The 19,109-nt window shown below is 41.2% G+C and overlaps 1 pseudogene; it reads left to right on the plus strand.

The window, feature by feature from the left end:
- LOC118241449 overlaps window positions 1-19,109 on the plus strand; it is a 61,480-nt pseudogene that overhangs the window by 21,177 nt on the left and 21,194 nt on the right.

The raw sequence follows: 19,109 nt of genomic DNA on the forward strand, positions 1-19,109 counted from the left end.
TATACAAATATGTTCAAATATGTTGTTTTATTATTGCTGTTTTGGAAATGCCTGTTTACTATGTGTGTATCTTTAAAGTCGAAATACATATTTCTGTGCCTCTAGGGACGTGGTTTCTCCTGACTGAACCGTGACACATCCTTGGCATTTGAAGACTTGTTATATGATCACATCTTTGGCAGAAATTTAGCCTATGGTCTACCGTACCACATTTGCAATTAACAACCTCTCTCTTTCCCTCTCACATTTTTTTTTTGCGAGAATCCGGGAGGAGCATTCTAAAACTAAAGTCGTTTAGAAAACATTAAGCATTTTTGTTCTGTCTCCCTCTTTTCTGATGACTATATGTAATACTTGCTGGTGCAGCGTGTACGACGGGGCTAACAGGAAACCGGCGTCGCGCGTTCTGCCTCGAAAGTGACCGCTGCTATTCTCATATTAGTGCGTTATTAGCCCGGGGAGTTCTGAGCTATTGCGCGAATATTTTGAGCTCGGAGTTTGGAGCGCAGCGATGTGGATAATCAACCTTACCCCCGACGGGCTCCCTAATGATAACGCTGAGTAGGTCTGAATCGAACTCGTTTTTCAACGTCAGCCCCAGCCGCCACTGACAAACGGACAACACGACTGAGCCTTACTGCCGCCAGACATCAGCATATCTTCAGTGCACTGATGACATCCCGATTGTGATGTAACAATTGCAGTCGAAGAGAAGCACTGATACACGACATAATAGCCTTCTAAGATGAATACAGAGGACTACAGCTCCCATTATCTTCAGCCCAGTGCGGAAGGATAAAGCTTTCCATTGGCGACAGCAGCCTGGGTGGCTAATTTAGCCATCCCTTCGTTTATACATTCACATATATGACATTAAATCATCTTCCATATGCCTCACATACACTAAAATGTAGACGCAAATTTAGGCATAATAAATTAATAAAATAACCATCTTAAAAAGGACTACCGTGGAAGGTTGCTCCACCCGTACTTGCAGCCCACTTGAAGAGCGAAAACATGTTCGGTGTTTGCTGCCATTTACTTATGTCCGCGAACAGCTTTATTCTTAATGAAGACAAAACCAAGAGCATAACCTGGGTATTTCCACCCGCTGGTTGGGCCCTCTCTTTAGGACCAAGCTGGATGTGACAGGCAATTTCCAAGGCAGAAGAGATTTCGCCTTGGCTTAGCTTCAAGTGGACAGCATGGCGCTCTGTAGTGGGTCTTCTATACTCCGCCAGTGAGGCCAGTCTCTGAGTGACCATGAGATAGTGTCTTCATAGGGTTTGCTCCGCATATATTACGTTGCGGTGAAGAATGGTAAAATGACGAAGAAGCGGGCTTCATCAAACAATTTCGTTTGTGTAAAAGCGCATTTACATGTTCGCTGGTAAAAGTTAGAACGTGTAAATGGTGAGGGTGCAACTTAGAAAAGTGCAGTTTCAATAAACATTAGCCTGATAATTTAAAGATAGGTTACATTACATACCTTGTAATAACATGTCCCGCCCAACGTCCCAAATTCAATTTGGACATTTCTTGATGGCGTTCAATTGCCTTAGTGGGGGTTGTCGGTTGAAACTGTGATTAGATGATGAATCGTAAAATGGACATGTAGGCAGGGCAGGTTTGCATACCTGAGATATGGCTTCATGAGCCGGAGTAATTGTGGAAATCCCATCGTGTCATGTAGAAGAGCTAGGAGATGATGTAAAAGTGTCAAACGCTGCAGTAATTTTTTGTGGCACTGGTATCGGTTGAGAGGACGTGGACAAGAGACATGACAGTTTTAGAGATGCGTATGAAGCCAAAAAAAATAAAAATAAAATTGAAATCCAGTTAAAGTTTTAAAAGAGTTTTAGTGTCAAGCTTGATCCTTTTGGGTCATTTTGTGAGTGTTTTAGTATTCGGTGTAATTGTAACAAATGTAAAAGTAAATTATATTACATATTCATATATATATATATTCAGCATTTAAATAATAAGTATATTAATAGAAATTGTAAAATTAATTACTTTTGTGTAGAGGTTGACATGCTAAATTTTCAGCAAGAAGTTGTAAAGACCTAGGGCAATACTTGAACTGTGAAATGTTGTTTTCAGTTGCCAGAATAACACCTGTAGTTATTGTAGTTTATATGCTGAAACAATGAAAATCATATGACTACAACCAAAACAATAATGTATGACATAGCAGTGAAATGTGAAATTCATGTGAGTTCACAACAGAGAGTGACATCTTACATCAAAAGGACCTAATGTCTATACTTCTCACTCTTATCTTGCTGATTTTTCCCCCAGTTCTTTAAATGTTATGCTTTTTTATGAAGCACTTTTGTTTAAAGCTCATTTAACGCTACATCCTTGTTTAGTTACTAAAGGTATTTTTGTTGTTTCTGCTTCAGGTTCTTGATCTTGGTGTAATCTTTCATTGACGTCAATCAATTATATCAGTGACGTTATCTCTCTCTCGCTCTCTCTATCTCTCTATCTCTCTCTCTCTCTATCTATCTATCTATCTATCTATCTATCTATCTATCTATCTATCTATCTATCTATCTATCTATCTATCTATCTATCTATCTATCTATCTATCTATGCCTCACCTCAGATGCAAGGTATGCTGTTCCCCCCTCCTATCGTCCCCAGGCTTCATATGCTGCGGCACCGTACGAGCACCCTGGCTGGGACCCACGTCACTGCATGATCTCTGGGAATCAGCTCTACATGTTGGACCAGGAGGAGGTACTTAAGCATACTTCTCTCTACACTAGGCATTGCCACCAGGAGAAGTAGTAGTGATACTGTACTTGTAGTGAAGGTTTATTTCATACAAAATCTCTACAGCTTCATTTGGTTTACATAGAAAGTAGAACACTAGCTTCCCAGCTATCACTCCCTACTTATTTCAACCCCAACTAGAATTTTCTATAAGAAAAGGCAGCATGGTTACATAATTGCTTATTTATTAATGCACTGTAAATCGTTTAGATGTGAATGTGAATTGAATAGAAGTCTAGGGGGGATGCTCCTGTCTCCTCCCTGTGTCTTGCTGTGTAGAGACATGACCTACAATGTATGTGCAATGTATGTACAGGTAAGAACTCTGCTGGCACAAGGAAGACTGAGAGAACCACTGATCAGTGTGGCCATTTTGCTGTGTTTTCAGATAAGGCCACACTTTGAATAGATTTAAGTCAGTCATTACCGGCTAATGACTGTCACCTCTGTAAAGATGGGCAGGATGCCACGGATTTCCTACCAGGGACAGTGAGTGTGTGTGTGTGAGAGAGAGAGAGAGACAGAGCGAGAGAGAGAGAGAGAGAGAGAGAGAGAGAGAGAGAGAGAGAGAGAAAGCACCAGTTCAGGTTTTGCTGTTGAGAAATGATATTGGCCTAGTACACCCTTTGGTGATTAGGGAAATGAGGCTCCCTTGTTACTTTCATAGACGGGTTGTTGCGTTCTGATCCTGGCCATGGGCTTACACAGCGTGACTCAGGGTTCTCAGCATGACTCATGGATCTCAGCATGACTCAGGGTTCAGGGTTCTCACCCTTCCACTGCATGCACTGCATGTGATGGAAAAACCAGCTACAGTACTGCTACAGTCAGCTTTCAACTCTTATCCCAACTTGAGCTGGCACAACATTCAGCACCTGACACGACAAAACAGCAGGGGTGCTGTTATATGCCACAGGCCCCAAAAGAGGGAGCTAGAGTGCCACAGGTGACTTCCTACCACCATGAGCGAATCCTACTGATGTGCCAAGGAGGCTCCATGTGCCAGGTCTAGCGTTGACATCGCGGCTGACTCGTGCCGCTCCATGCCATGCAGACACGTCGCTACATAATCTGGACCCAGAGAACTGCTACTCTGGCTGTGAGTGGGAGGCAGCCATTCTTGTAGCTGGCCCTGCACAGCGCTGCCGAATTAAGAAGAGTCGCGAGTAAACAGAATTGGCCTTCATGGCTGTGCTAGCTGCATTCTGCTCTCCTCTCCATATGCTGCTGCTGGCCGAAGTGGCAAACTGGTTCATTAGTGCGGACATGGGCGGGGAGAGGAAGGTGGTTGGGGCATGGCTTACTTTTTTCATAGCCACAGTCATCGCAGGACATAAAAAGGGGCTCGCAAGAATTGCTCATGACTGCTTGCACATATTCATGACCCATCGGAAGAGATTATGCAATGAGCGCCTTGCATGAATCACTTCACAATATCAAACTGTTAGATTGAAGTGTTACATGATGGACTGAAAAGGCTTTGTCATTCAATGGGTGTCTGACTTTCTGTTGGTTGAATCATTGTGCTACAAAGAAAGTAATACTGCAATTTGTTATTATAGGCTTTATGCCACAGGATGTGATAGATGGAACAGGTTTGATATTTAGAGGAACGGGTTTGTCATTCACCCTTGATAAATCTTAATCACCATCTGTTTGACTTCCTGAAAAACTTCAAAAACTGCTTCTGCATTTTTCCATGTTCACTGTTTCTAACTGATTTATGTACATCCTTTATAAGTCTTTAAACTAAGTCCCAATGTGAAAATTTCAGACATATCACCTTTAATACTCAATTAACAGCCTCTTCACAGCTGAAGCTTTGCCCTTTATTGTCTATTAAAACTGCAGCCTTAATCTGTCGGCTGTGTGATGCTGATTCCAGCAGACAGGCCTCGACTTTCCTCGTTAGCCCCCGAGTGCCAGTCTGTGATTGGCAGACACACAGGTCAAGATGACGAGGCCCGGGCTCCAGTTCACAGCTGCAGGGTCCGTCGCTGGTCCAGTCATCGGTAGGGTGCCATCAGGCCAGGCCCTGATTGATTAACGCTCCATTCAGGCTAAATGCATTACACACCTGCCCTGCCATCACTCAAGTTCCATGAACTCCACATCTCAACACAGCTGGGCCTGCTTAGACGACTCTGACACATGGCATTTCCCCCTGATGGGCAGCTTGGGTCGGCATGCCAAGTCCCATTTAAAGTGCATGTTTTCCTCTGCCACTGTGGTCACGGCACTGCTGTCTCGTATCCTACAGTGGTTGTGCTGTGGAGATCGTTAGGAAGCCAAACAGGTGGAACGAGGTAGAGATCAGACTGTAGAGATAGAGCAGGCTTGTCCTACTGTTGTGGTCTCTCCCCCTGTGTTTTGTCCACTTCCCCTACCCCATGTTTTCTGGCAGATAACACTAAGCTATATAATTGCTGTCAGGCCAATGCAGGTGAACAGCTGTAGTCTGTGCCTGTTTCACTCAGTGTCTCTGAACCGCAGACTGCCAATCGTCAGAATAGTGCAGGTGTTTCTCCCGGCATGACCCAGCGATGGCTATTTGCATAGACCTATCTATGAGATGGGTCCCAGTCTCTCTTTCTTTGTTCACTTCAGAAAGAATCAGAACATTTGAAAAGCACCTTTGTTGGGCACAAGATCATCAAGGTTTTCTCAAGGAAACTTTGGAAACTAATGAAAACTAATTGTGCAGATCCTGAGGTGTCAGATTGTTAGCTAAAAAGATTTTGTCTTCTTAATTATTAGACCCTAAACATCTTTTTGTTGTGTTTTTCTATGATTTGCTCCAACCCAAGAGGTCAAAATCTGATAAGATTCAGATAGGATCTTTTGAAAAACTTCCCCAAAAGAAAAACATAATCTGTCATAAGATTTGTAGATTGTACATGAATCATTCTGCTAGTAAAAGACATTTGGAGTCTGCAACTTCAGTTTACCACCAGAGGGTTCGTGTTCATGGGCCAGAGGACTCCGGGCATCTGGGTCACAACATCTGCTTCCAGACCAGCACAGATGGCTTCTTCTAGATGTAGGAGTTACTTGTTGAAACATTTCTGATGCATTATTCAGATGCTGGACATCTTTCATCTTGAGTCATAATCTGGCCAAGTGTTCCAGAGGTGAAATTTTATATTAGCTTTAAAAAAGCCAGTGTGTGATGGATGTTCTTAACATCGCTTTCTTTAAAGTTATATTTCTTATGAATCTTCATGTTTCGTATGAATTTTTCTGACAGGACTGCCTGATTTTTCAGGTTCAAGTTCAAGTTCAAGTTTGGTTTATTTGTCACATACATGGTCATACACAGTATAATTCGCAGTGAAATGGTTTGAGAGTACTCTGTCCAAACTGAGGAGAAAAAACAGTGGTGTATAGGGAAATATATATCTATATATATACAAAATATATTAACAATGTATGTACAATATATGTATAATATGTTCATATACACAATGTACAATGTATATATGGATATGTATAAGTGTACAGTGTACACATGTACAGTGTACAGTGTATAAGTGTACACAGTGTACAGTTCCAGCTTACAATTGAATATTTACAGTTACATGGTGGTGGTGGTCCCCACAGTTTATCAGTTTCCCTGATTCAGGGCCCGAATGGCCTATGGGAAGAAGCTCCTCTTCAGTCTCTCTGTCTTGGTCATCAGGGAGTGAAAGCGCTTCCCTGACCTCAACAGAGAGAAGAGCCTATTGTTGGGATTGTCCTTCACAATCCTCCTGGCCTTGGTCTGGCACCGCTTGTAATAGATGCTCTGCAGGTCAGGAAGTTCCGTATGAGTGATGCGCTCTGCTGAACGCACTACCCTTTGGAGTGCTTGTCTGTCCTGCTTGGTGCTGTTCCCAAACCAGACTGTGATGTTCCCCGTGAGGATGCTCTCGATAGTGCAGGTGTAGAAGTTCCGCAGTACCTTGGAGGGCAGTCTGAAGTCTCTTAGGCGTCTGTGGTGGTAAAGATGCTGACGAGCCTTCTTTGCCAGGGACCAGGACAGGTCCTGCGAGAGGTGAACACCAAGGTACCTGAAACTATCTACTCTCCACCATGGTTCCACTGATCCTCACAGGTTGGTAGTGCCGCTCCTGCTTCTTGCTGCAATCCACGATCAGCTCCTTTGGCTTGATGATGTTTAGGAGGAGATTATTTTCCTGGCACCAGTTTTCCAGGTGTTTAATCTCCAGGTAGGCCCTCTCATCGTTGTCTGAGATCAGGCCCATGACGACAGTATTGTCAGCAAACTTGACAATGATGGTGGAGCTGGAAGTGGCTGTGCAGTCATAGGTGTACAGTGAGTAGAGCAGGGGGCTTAGGACACAACCCTGAGGAGCTCCAGTGCTGAGGGTGAGGGTGGATGAGACACAGTTGCCCACCCGTACTGATTGTGGTCTGTCTGTTAGGAAGTTGGAGATCCAGTTGCACAGGGATGTATGCAGTCCTAGATCCTCCAACTTAGTAGTGAGTAGGGAGGGGATGATGGTGTTAAATGCTGAAATGTAGTCTACAAACAGCATTTTAACATATGATTGGCTCTGCAAATCATTTAGACAGAGCTACTTGGGCATTTTGTACTGATATCTTATTATTAACACTTTCATGCTGGTTTAATAGAGCAAAGTTCAATGAGCTCCTGCTGTTTAGTTGTTTACTGTGTAGACTATGAACAGGACTACTAATTGGTTCTCACTGAATAATCAGAGTACCTGTGCCAAATATTTTGAGTCATTTCTTAAAGCTGGACCTGGATTCTCTGTACAGATTATTTCTGTAAAGATGCTTTGTGACAACACAGGTTGTAAAAAGCAGTAAATCAAATAAATCTACATTTGAATATTGGATTTAAACTACAGTGTTCATTGGATGCTCTGCTCTGAAATATGACCTTAAATGCAGTTACTGAAGCAAAGCACTAAAGTCGATAAATTGCTGAAGTCTATAAAAATGTGGTTCACACTGTAATTCACACTGAAGAAAAAATAGTTTTGGTAATGCACAGATTAAGGTTCCCTTCCCAAATATTTACTTTCATTAACAAACCATAATCTTAATACACATTAATGCACAGTAAGAACACACTTAGTGAATCACTGTCCTGCTGTGTTTTTGCTGATCATCACATACACATTGTCATCTTCAGTAACATGAAGGCACATTCTGTGGTCTGCAAAAAAGAAAAAAGAAAGTATGCAAAACTATGATTTGAGGTACTAAAGTTTTCTAGAAGTACAGATGTTTCAGTTGCACCTGTTTTCTAGAAGTACAGATGTTTCAGTGGCACCTGTTTAGAAGAGATTGCATGCAGCTGGGCCTAAATGGATGAATCACGTTAATTGAAGTGAAAAACATTGCTAAAATGCAGCACATGGTGCATACGAAAAGTGTTTGGACCCTTTGAAATTATCCACATTTTGATATATTTCATATTTACCTTAAAATGGATCAAACTCGTTCCCCCCACCATCATCTTCACTCAGTACTCCACAATAACAAAGCAAAACAGGTTTATGCAATATATTCTAAATGTCTTAAAAATAAAAACTGAAATATTCCATTTACATAGGTATTCAGAACTTCACTTAGTACTTATTTAAATCACCTTTGGCAGCAGGGACAGCTTCAGGTATTTTTCGCAATGATCCTGCAAGCTTGACATCTTTTTATTGGAAGTTTCTCCCATTCGACTTGGCAGAACCGTTCAAGCTCAACCAAATTGGATGGGGAGCATCAGTGTACAGACATTTTCAGGCCTCTCCAGAGATGCTATATTGGGATCAGGTCTGGTCACTGTCTGGGCCACTCCAAGACTTTCAGAGTTTTCCTGAAGCCCTCTTGTGTTTTCTTGGTAATATGCTTTGGGTCATTTTATTGAAATATAAATATTTTCCCCAGCCTGAGATCTTGGGAACTCAGGAAAAGGTTTTCACACAGGGTTGCTGTATATTTTTCTACATCCATCTTTCACTCTGTCCCATTCCCTGATGCAGCAAAACATCCACAAAGCATGATACTACCACCATGTTTGACTGAAGTGATGTTACTAATGAGGTGATACTGTGTCTGGTTTCCTCCATACATGATGCTGGGAATTATGGCTTGAAATAAAGACTCAAGTGTGTTATTTCAGTCTTTTCTTTTTAAGAAATCTTTCAATCATTTCCAAAAACCAAATTCTCCTTTGTCATTGTGGAGTAATTTGTGTAGATATTTGAGGAAAAAATGAATTTATTTTAAGATGAGTCTGAAACATAACAAAATGTAGAAAACTTGGAACAAGTCTGCAAACTACTGTACTGTAAGTGTTAGATTCAGTGCATCTAGCCTTCATATTGCAGGTACAGTAGTTTCATGTTGCCATCTTATTGCAGTCAGATATGTGTTACAAAATGCCTTAGTAGCCCATATTCTAGAGATTCCCCTGATAAAAGCCACAGTGAAGAAGGTAAACTATAATGTCTTTCCTTTCCTATATTGGTCAAAATCCACAAAAGCACAAATACAGGTCGACAGCAGATGAGAGCAGAGTTTTTTGGGACCTTGGCCAGCACCATTTGCATGATAATATTATAGTAACTTGGGATTTAAATGCTGAAGCCTGCATTTGAAAGCGTTTCAGTTTACCCAAACCCAGATGAGTTATATGATCATAAAACCCCATATTATGCCAGCCAACACCTTGTAAACAGAGTTTGCTGAGCATACCACAGAAAATAGAATTCCATTGCTGAACGAGGCTTCACAGTGGGTGACTGCACAAATAAAAGGGCTATTGAGTCGCTAAGGGAACGTTGATCTTGCATGCTCATGGCTCATGCAGGACTGCTTCTAGTCCATATGTGTAATGCATCTGCAAGTGCAAATGTGTCATTTTATTAAAGTATTAATTTCCCAAATTTTGTTGTAACCAGCAGGGTAGGTGCTTCTGGCAACCAAGCATGAAAGCATTGTAATGCATAGCTTTGCCTTAAGTTGTTAAACCTATTCTAATTAGGTTGTAGTGAGAGGTGAGTTGGATTTATTTTTAAAAGAATAGGAATGAACAACAGGCTAGACTACTTCAAGGTGCGAGTCGAAGATGCACCACGAAACATCATTAGCATCTATCATTAAAAGCAGCCTCGGATGAGTGACGTTCTTTTGTACTTTTTATACTACCTTTTGTTTGTACTTTTTATACTGCCTTTTTTGTTTTGGCTTTGATCATTTGAAATGTGGGTATACACTCACCAACCACTTTATTACAAACACCCTGTGTATGTGCACTTGTAAGCTATAGCCCAAATGTTGCACCACACAACTGTATATAGCAATGCCTCTAGCAATTGCTTTATTGACCCAGTAGTGACATTTACTTGTGTATAAATTCCACCAAGACTGCTGTGTCTGCTGAGCTTGTACCCATCTACACCCAGAACCATGCTCCTGCTTTGTCAGTATGAAATGGACCAGTGATGAATAGGATATGTGCTGGCTGATGAGTTGTGCATCAGTATATATGTACACAGTTTGAAATTGTACACATCTAAAAATGTACCTATAAGAGAGGTAAATCTAATAAAGTGATCCACACATACAAGGTTGGGATTCATACTCATATTCATTCAAAAGTGGCTGGAAAGTATAATATTTATGTTTTGCAGTGTAGCTATTGATCTTTTTCCTGTTGTATGATGGAAAAGAGAAGGGTCCTGTCATCCTTTCAGTGAACAATGGCCAGCTGCACTCTACAAGACTCCAGGATATGGAGAACACACATCACAGCTGGGATAACCTGGGATAACCTCTTTAAACAGTCAAGCATCCAGTGAATGCACCTGTCCGGAATTCTGCATTACATAATTTTCCATTTCTCAAACACAGCACTCAAGTTGTAGCTCTTAGTGCAAGGTCCTGCTGCTAGCTCCCAGTGTCGCGTGATGATGAACGGTAGCACCCTCTCTGGTCATGTGGCCTCCCTTGAGTTCAGGTGACAGGGAGAGTTTGAAGCGCACGCCAGCTGGAATTGGTGCTTGACCCACTGCTGCCTGCCTCATTTATCACCTTAGGCCTCAAGAGAAGTGAGCAATATCCCCACTCTCCACTCTCTGCGGACTGATCCTATCTGCCTTAAGACAGCAGCCAGAACAGAGAAGCACTGCCCACACTGTTACACACGCCTCCTAGCAATTTGTTACATCCCTGGTCATTTGGAAGCAAAACCTGCACTACTTTATTTCCCCATTATCTGTCCTATGGAAGGCTGCAGTGTAATGAATAAGGAGCTCCGCTCTCTTTTGCTCTCCCTCTTTCTGTTTCTGTCTCTCTCTCTGTCTCTCCCGGGAGGGGCTACAACACTGTCTTATCCTCTGGGAGCTGCCCTGACACAGCACCTTAAATAAACACCATATTTAATGTACAAGGCCATGATTATTTTCTTCTTGTCCCTCTAAAAAAGCACCCATGTTTTTAATTAATTCAAGGAACCCTCACTGAACCTACCCTTCCGAACGTCTGAGGGCAATTTGGTTTACGTTAGCAGGATGCTTTTCTCCCCCTGACGTGTTAAGGTTAGGACACTCTCCACTGATGCAGCCAAATGGCGTCGCGCAGTAGTCATGTTCACAGGGCCAGGGAGCGTGACGCCCAGTGGTGCGGTGTCTCCGAGGTGACCCGGGTTGACCCTCTGCTCTGCTCTCCCACAGGTTCATCCTTTGCTGATGCGCGAACGGCGCTCCGAGTCGCACAGGAACAAACTGCTGCGACGTACGGTCAGCGTGCCGGTAGAAGGGCGGCACCATCCTGAGATGGGTGAGTGATTTACACACAAACACACACAAAACATAAGCCGCCGGCACATCTCCACTGTGCCTGATGCTTGTACGGCTCTAATACACATCCCCTGTTTCTGGCTGGACACAAGCCACCTGTGCAGTGCCGACGGGTTTCCTTTTGTAACAAAGTTTCCCTCTAATATGGATAACAATGACATTTGGGTCAGGGTGGTCCTGTTCTTGATCACTGCAGGAAGGCTGCGTCTGCCTATCGCTCTGTGTGCTGTTTTTGTTTAACATATGCACCAGGTGTGCCGGGATGCTTGCTTATTCAGATGTACACAGTAATGGACAAAAAAATTAATCTATTATAAATGATAAATAGACAATGGACATGTCAGGTAGACATTAGATATTACACCACAGCCATGATGCAAACAATACATCAAAGCAGAGAAATATATAGAACTTCCTGAACCTCTCCTTTATGTCCTACTAGCCAGTATTCTGCTCTTACTCCTAGCTCAAGACTAAAAATGGGTTAGATGTTCAGAGCCGAAGCCTCATTGACAGTGTAATTCTAGTTGTAATATGCTGATTCTGTTTATGCAAAGCAGACCTAAGGTAAAGTAGACCTGCTACATTACTGCTACCTAGAGTCCCCTTCATGATTCAGACCTCGTATGCTTAAGCTGGCTGGTAGTGAACAGAGATGAACTCCAGAAAATCCAGGACATCACTGCACTTGGGTTAGATCGCAGATTTTAATGGATGGATTCTGCTTTCAGTTTTCTGACATGGTAGCCTGGTTTGTTATGGCTTGGGTCCAGTGTACTGTTGGTTTTAAGATGACCTTTCTGTTGAGATTTGCCTTTTTTACACAGACACACTGCATATGTGCACTGGCCTGTGCTTTTTGAGACAGAATGCTATTACTTATAGTCTGGAACATTGCAGGGTAAGGTTAGGAGACATTTATATCATTTTACAGCAGATTGCTTTTGGCAGTTTTTAATGCTGTTTTTCATGCTTGCCATGTATAAATTATAAATTTATGAAGATTATCTAATGGATAACTAGCTTATTTTATCTGATCTGTGTGGGTGTCTATGTAATGGATGTGTGTGTTTGTGGATGTGCATGTGTGCACGTTTGTGTGTGTGCACACTTGTGTGTATGTTTGTGTATTTTATATAAGGGTATAATTATAACAGTACTCTTAGGTTTGTTGCTAATGTTGTTAATGATATTTAACGCCAATGTGAGAAAGTTTTGCAGCTAATGTGCTATAGCAATGGTAATCTGGGCAATATCGTGCACACAATTTTATGCACAAGCTTCAGTATATAGTGTATCTCCAAGCAAAACCAAAAATGCGTGCCATGTGTGATTTGATGCATTGGTTACTCATATAAAAGAAATCACATATTAATATAAACATTTATAAAATAACATACCATAGCATGAATTGTAACAGATCTAACAGTTTATAATCAAGTTTGGTTTATTCGTCACATATATAATGTTAGAAGAACCATCATTTACCATATTTATGTACTTATGTATGTATCAACTTATGTATATCGATTAATGGTGTATTCAAGTTTTCTACTTTCTGTCAATCATAGTAAAGCTGTGGCCTTGGAGACAGCAGCATGCAGGAGGCAGTTCTGTATGAGCCACCCACCACACTGTCAAAAGAGCACATTTCAGAGCGCTAGAAATGGTGTGAGCTGCCACCAAACCCTGAGAGGTGAAATCCCTTTTCTGGAAGTCTTTAATATCTTTGTGAAGGATTTCCAAACAGATCTGTAGGGATTCTGAGACACATTTGATGGAGTTATAATATAATCATTATGAGGCTTTGACATAATAAGCATAATATTGTTTTCATATTCATGAATCTGAGGTTTTTATAGTTATCTGTCTAAAAAAGGTTTTTAAATGTTTTTAAAAGGTTTTGAAAGAAAAAATTCAATACTTAAAATATTTTGTTAATATGGCTGATGTCTTTTTCTAAGTTATTACCTTTATTGTCTGATGCAGGATTGTTATATTATGCTTTTGATAAACTGGTTTGATATTGTTCACATGCAACAGAGGTATCACCAAAGACAACAGAAATGCTTAGTGCTTTTTAACTTTTAAATACTTTTTAAAGTAAGAACTTTAAAGTAAGTAAGTCTCAAATTAACTCATTCTGTGTTGTTGGAAAAAAGCCAGTAGCCTGATCTCTTCTCATTACTAAGCACAGACTTTCTCTTGATGGTTAAGAGTAATTATACAATTCCTAAAACAGCAATCCTAAGCACATATGTGAGAACTCAGCTTTGAGTTCTCTACCCTATATTGTAGAACTTCCAGTATCGAGTTTTATAAACTTTTATTTTCTGAAGTACGCATATACTTCTCCTTATCAAAGACACTATACACTCATATTTTGGTATTGTCAAAATGCTTTTGTTGTTGCTATGTCCACTCTGTCAGGGCAACACATCATTTAGTCTGTATTATATATTGTATACAGTACTCTGCAATTTATAATTATAGATGATGAGCACCACTGTTCCCAGCAGAGCTCTCCTGGACTCCTAGTCCAGCATTTATAGTTACTGATGATGAGCACCACTGTTCCCAGCACAGCTCTCCTGGACTCCCACTCCAGTATTTTCGTTCTATTTCCCTTCCATAAATAATAAATAATGTATGTCCTTACCTGACCCAGGTGTGCTGGGGATAAAAACTGTGAGCTGACTGTAAGCCTTTGTTGACTGGTTACAGAATCACTGCTATACTGGTAACATGCAATAGTGCAGTTTCCCTGACCAGAAAATTACTTTGTTAAGATCTTGTCAAAGTATTTAACCTATTGGGAAACAATTTGTATTTTCAAGCTCAGTTTATTATGTTAGCATATCCATATTTATGCTAACTGTAAAAAGCTTGGACGTGTTAAGTTTTCTAACTCTCTGGTCTGACTCTCTGGTTGCTAAGTTACTGGCTGCACTATGATAATGTCTAACTACCTTTTACCCATTCAGAGATCAGTGGGGTTTTTTGTTTTGTTTTTTATGAATATAGGGAATGTAAAGGGGTAAATTAACAAGTTGTTTCAAATACAGCTCTGGCTTCAAACCTATGGTCACGGGGCAGAGGGGACAGATATGTCTGATATGTCAGCTCATTAAATCAGCCCCATCCACTATCCAGACACCTCAGGCAGAAGCTGGGGCTTGCACAGTTGCATGATGGTGAGATGCAGGGATGAGCAGGGAACACACTGCTCATAGCTGCTCTGCCCACACGGGTTAACGCTTGGGGCTGTGTCATGAAATGCACTGTTAGTTAGAGGCCAGGGAAATTTGAATATAGGCCTGTGTTTAATCCCTTCAGTTTAATGTTGACTAAATGTGTTACCTAATTTTTTTTAAAGCATGAAATCCAAGAGGAGCCAGCTGGCATTATGCTAATCAGGTGGACCTGGTTCCCACTGGCTTTTATTCACATTATCATCTTTGGTTTTCATGGGTCTGGCTGGACTAGACTAGAGTATATCCCACAAACTGCATTTTGATCTTCGCACCCTGTCTTGCTTATTTTCAAAGTACCCAATCAGTGTTCATTGTGGTCATCTTAGGAGAAGCAGAGTTTTGCTTTGACTCACATCATGATTTTTCAGCAGTGCTCCTGTATGTAGCAGAGAATACTGTCATAATTCTATACATGCTAACTTGAGTTAGCACTACAATTTCAAACACAATTCCAAACACAGCATTACACAACCACATGTCTATAAGTGATCATTGTTCAGATTCATCAGCTCTTTAGATTCTAGTATATAAAGAGAAACTAAATATTTTATTTAAAAAGATCTCTGGTTTCTGGTTTATTGTTGAGAGTATAGTATGTGTGATTGTTCATTGCGTCTCTCTAGTGTGTTGACTGGATGTAAAATCCCTGTACAGTGTGTTGTCTATAAAGTGTCATTGGGTTCTGAGTAGGGTGTTATTCAAGTGTAACCAATAATAGTAATAATAATAATAACCTTTTGCTTTTCCATATTTTAAGGATCTTGTTTGTTAATTTGGGTGCTGAGATTGGTAGTTGGCATCTAATATCTCCATTTAATCTATACTCTATTTTATATATTTGATTTTTGTTTTAGATGCAGACTGTGAATATGATACTTAACAAGATTAAGGTCATCAGACGTTAACCTGCCTTTGAGTCCTTTTGAATGAAAAACAATTAATGAATCAATTAATTTGAATGATAATCATGATCACCCCCACTGTCATCAGCTCTCGGGGGTCATTACCGCATCACATTCTTTCTATCGTCATTGTTATCGCGCTGCAGCATATAAGATGTGTGTAGCCTGCTGCTCCTGGCTCTGGAGGTTCACCTTTTGGATGCTGTTCTTTGTCATGAAAAAGATGTGCTGAATCACCCTGATCGCTTCGGCTCAGAGGACAAATCGAATACAGATTGGCTTCCACCAGGAGCTGCTTTTTTGATTGGCAAATAAAGAGGATTAGAGAGCACGTGGGTTTTCTTTTAAAAACGTAATGACATTGAATCAAGGAAGGGATCAATGATTCTAATCAGCTCATGTAATATCATAAATATTTTGTCAGCCAGTCTTATTGTGTGATAAATGAAAAGTGTTCTTTCTTGTTAACAAGAACTTGTCTTCTAGTAAGGGTTGCATAAAACTGCATCCAAGTCCTCTCTTCCACGTCACAGCTCTAAGAACCGACCATCACTATTGTCAGAGACAATATGCTCCTCTGATCTTAGCAGTGTGGTGTGGGTGTGTGTATTTGTGTGTTATGGACTGATCCCCGGTGACCTCTGACATGAGACGAGTGCATCAAACAGCAGAATGGTGAAAGCAATGGACAGGCACTGAGCTCCTCTCTGGCCATTTGAGCTGCCGGCAGCCTATGGAAAAATGTGGTATCCTGTGAGGAACAGCTAGCTCTTATGAGACTGCAGTCTGACTCAGAGTGCACTCGTTCCTGGAGAGCTTTAATCTGTCATGTACTGTCATCACTTTCTTGGCAGTTTACCTGCCTCTTTTAATCTTCTTCTACCTTTTGGCTGAAACAAAATCTCCGACAGGGGAGACAAGCACACCATAGCATATATTGTGCAAATATTGTGCATATATTTGTGTGTGTGTGCAATTTTGTTTACTTTTCAGCACATACTCAAAACTTATACTTCAGATTTCAGTGCAGAAATCAACTGACCCCCATATCTCTTTCCATCAACAGTTTTTCATCATTATCCTTTATTAAAAAGCTAAATCGATTTGGTTCAGTAGCATGCTTCTCAGTGCTGCCTGATTTGGTTAAGTGGATACCTGATTTGGTTGAGTGGCAGCAGATACAGCAGGCATCAACCTAAGCTTCAATGCTTGACAAACCTTTAATGAAAGATGTTAGTGAGCTGTGAATACCAAGGATGATCTCACACGACTGGTGGCGATTCTGCCCTCAGATGGCAGTTCTAGGCTGGTGGCATTAATATTGCAGTAAGAAATGCAGCTGGATTTTATTTGCATGCCGATTACCATTCTCAGAACACTGTTAACACTGACATGGCAATAGCACGGTTGAGGGTACTGAGCTGCTACATTTATGAGGTGGGGCAGTGTTACTGGAGTTTGTACATGTGTCAGTGTCTCTACTGGATTAGAGAAGTCTAACACCCAAAAATCTTCACCCACCAGTGGTCCTGTGTTCAGGAACTGGCTTGAGGATGTCAGAAACAAGTGGTACATCACAGCATATGTAAACCTACAGTGCTTTCCTTTTAAAATACACAGCTACTCTGATTTAGCAGTTTGTCTGGAACTCCCCATAATTAATGAATTAATGCCTTCAGGATGAAACAGCAGTAAAACTACATCCTAATATTGAACAAATTCCAAAACTGTCTTTTTTTAGGCAATTATTCATAAATGGCACTATGGTTCCAATATTATCATGCTTCCCTAAGGAATTATGACATACAAATTGATGATTTGACAGGCCTGCCCTGCTCAGTATAACAGCAAGGGTGCACATGGTATTCCTCCCATGTCTCTTCAGCATCAGGCTAGTGTCAGAGTGGCCTTATCACCAACTCTCAGTCTCTACAACTCTCCTTTTTCACTCCATTGTGGAGGCTGCTGCCATGTGTCGTTAATTGAATGTGTGCACACAGCACGGTGGTGGAAGGCCCAGTGGTGCAAATCCTTGAGTGGGGAGTGAACAGTAGGGTTGACAAGCTAAAGCTTAGCGCGCACTCTTCCCCTTTCTCACAAGTCACTGTAAACGTCACTGCAGAAGTGATGCTCTTCACTGTAGGTGCCGAGCAGGATGGAGATTGCTGGAGCAGATCATCTGATAAAGGTATGCTTTGGCAGAAAATCAAATTTTCCCCTCATCCCAAACACAATTGACCAGCCATGATGTTTGGGGTCTGACCATTTCTTCTTTGTTTTTTTAGTAGAGTGACAAGGCTAATGTAGGTAATGTAGTGGAAAATTTAGAGAAAAGATTCCTGGTGAGATAGATATCCATTACGTGTTACCTACAGGAACTTACAAGTTCCGTTGCAAAACTTAAAAGGAAACTTTTGAACACCAAACATGTCTTGGGTAACTAGGACTATTTGGAGTAAAGGTAAAACTGTTTAAATCTGACTTTTAAATAAACTATTCATTTAAGACATGTTCACATAGGGTAGTTTAGATATAAGGACTCTCTATTCATACATGTTTGTTTACATTTTAAGCCAATTATTAGTCCTGTATATTTAGTGCCGTATCATTAATGCTTATGCGTGCACCTACATGTGCAATTTCATGGCATCGCCAATGTGGTGATTCTGCCAGCATCCCAGAATACGCTAGGGGCCTGGCACTCTGCCTAGTCAGGTGGCCCTGTGCACGCATCAAGGGTGTTGACACGTCTGCAGACCAGAGCGTTCCCTGTTTCCCTGACAACATAGTCACTTCTGGGTTTTCTGTTTTTGTCTCTCCATGGTTCCCTGTCTCCTCCCCTTCCTCTCCAGCTGATCCAAGTTCATCCCTAATTGCATTCCTATGTAAGCCCCATTCCTGCGTCTCTTGTTTGTCGATCATTGTCTCTGGTTAGATCTCGTTTGTCCTCGCTGATGTGTTTAGTGATCTCCTGTTTAATCTTGCTTCTCGTTCCTCGCCCTGCATGCATATGTTTTCTCCCCACACTCCCTGTTTAGTTACCCTCATTGTCTATGTTGCTTTCCTTGTTTAGTTCTCTTAGTTCCCTTGTCTGTAATATTTTCTCTTTGTGTTTTAGTCTACATTGTTTTTCTGTGAGTATTCGTCAAACTTTTTCTGTTCTCTTTTCCCGTTCGGTTTACTCTCATCTCTTCGCTCTGTTTAGGTTTGCTTTCCCCTGTTCATGTACACAAGTGTTGTCTCGTTTTCATATTTAGTTCTGTTACCTGTGTCTTCATCTTGAATATTCTTTGTTTATCTTACGTAGCCCGGTTCTGTGTTATTTTCGCTTGTCCAAGTCTTAA

The sequence above is a fragment of the Electrophorus electricus genome, chromosome 5 (assembly GCF_013358815.1).
Source record: "Electrophorus electricus isolate fEleEle1 chromosome 5, fEleEle1.pri, whole genome shotgun sequence".
NCBI classification, from domain to species: Eukaryota; Metazoa; Chordata; class Actinopteri; order Gymnotiformes; family Gymnotidae; genus Electrophorus; species Electrophorus electricus.